Source organism: Acyrthosiphon pisum, chromosome A1, assembly GCF_005508785.2.
Source record: "Acyrthosiphon pisum isolate AL4f chromosome A1, pea_aphid_22Mar2018_4r6ur, whole genome shotgun sequence".
Classification (NCBI taxonomy): domain Eukaryota; kingdom Metazoa; phylum Arthropoda; class Insecta; order Hemiptera; family Aphididae; genus Acyrthosiphon; species Acyrthosiphon pisum.
This window is the reverse complement of record NC_042494.1, coordinates 36,800,360-36,801,934: the sequence shown is the minus strand read 5'-3', so window position 1 is coordinate 36,801,934 and position 1,575 is coordinate 36,800,360. Positions and strand designations below refer to the sequence as shown.

Below are 1,575 nucleotides of genomic sequence, written 5' to 3'. Positions count from 1 at the left end.
TTTTAGAAAAATAAAAGCAAGATAACTCAAATTATTAATTGTATAATATAAGTATACAAAATAAACTAATTTGAAAAGGGAAATTTAAAAACTCGAAACATTTTACTAAGCAATAATCATTGTACTATAACATATCATAAGTAGGAACTGATTAATTTTAGAAAAAAAAAATGTATTCTCCCAGTAGTCAATAGTATCTTGTCCAAGAACAGTTCAATACATTTGTAAGTACGTACTAGCTACAAGTTACAACCATACAATATTGTATTATTGTCTATAATCTATATTATTCTACAAACAAAAATACTCACCAATAACTTGTACATGATGATGTTTGTTTGGATGTGAATTTGAGGTAGCTCAACTAGTGAAATAAAGACTAGCTGTGTATTGATTTAATAACTGTAGATCACTGATGTTGTCTCTAAAGATCTTGTTAGTATTTATACCAGTTCGGTATTTGAAAATATGTATGATATATATTTTACATCCCATTTATATTTTATATTAGTACCTACCTAGTACCTATATAATATGTAAATAATATGTAATAATTATTTATATTATATTTTTGTGGTTGAAACAAACCGGTTTGGCAAACCAAAAATCGGGTCCGAATGAATCAAAATTTAAACTATAAAATGTGACATTGAAGAAAAACCGGCCTATTTGTTAATACGAGTGTATTATTTCTAACGTGACATTATATTTTAGGTAATAAATTGAAAGGTCTTGGCCAACGACAAAAATTAAAACACGTTAATGGTCAATCGTCTATCTACCTATAGTGTAAAATAATAAAGCATTGACATTTAAAATGTGTAAAATACTAAAATGTCAAGATTATAATGTTTAATCTAAAAAAATTTAAATGTATTCAGTAGATGGGGATATAAGATTATAATACCTAAATGGCTGAATCAAACGAGGCCAACTATTTTGGTTGCACAAACATTACTAAATAATGTACGTGTACGGTCTGATGTGGACACCAAATAGGTAACCGATATCATAGTATCTACACTGTAAGTCTGTGGAAGAAGGACCAATGTCATATTTTGACAATGTTCAGGAATTTAAAATATTATATTGTCCAATTTTTAAAATTTACAAAAAATCTTAAATTGTTGGAGCTCTAAAAATTCTGTTACTTAATTACATTTGTTTTTATTTCATTGTATGACTCATTTTATTTTTAAGTATAAAACGACGTACGTTTTAGTTTGACATTGGCTCTCCCAAAAAAAAAAAAATAAAACTGCTTTGATTTGACATTGGCCAAAAACTAAAATTTAAAATAAACAATTTTTAATAATTAAAAAACTTGACTTTTTTGTAGAAACCTAATAATAATATTCAATTGATCATAATGTTATAATTAATAATGTTATATAATTGATTTCGAAATGGCTAATGTCGTGGCTATAGATAATATGTGGCCAATATCGACATAGGCCCATAATTAATCGATTATTATTTTATCGATTATTGTCAAAAAGGCTAATGTCAAATCTAATTTGGTTATACAGCATAAGAGACATTGGCCCTTTTAACACAAGTAACATAACTCATAAG

The 1,575-nt window shown here is 26.4% G+C and overlaps 1 long non-coding RNA gene across 2 annotated transcripts in view; it reads right to left on the bottom strand.

The window, feature by feature from the left end:
• Window positions 1–469, bottom strand: part of LOC100575796 — a 1,565-nt gene extending 1,096 nt beyond the window's left edge. For both annotated transcript variants that reach the window (XR_510884.3, XR_510885.3), the window contains exon 1: window positions 312–469. This is a non-coding gene — a long non-coding RNA (uncharacterized LOC100575796). The remainder of the gene's footprint in view (window positions 1–311) is intronic.
• Between the last annotated feature and the right edge of the window lie 1,106 nt (window positions 470–1,575).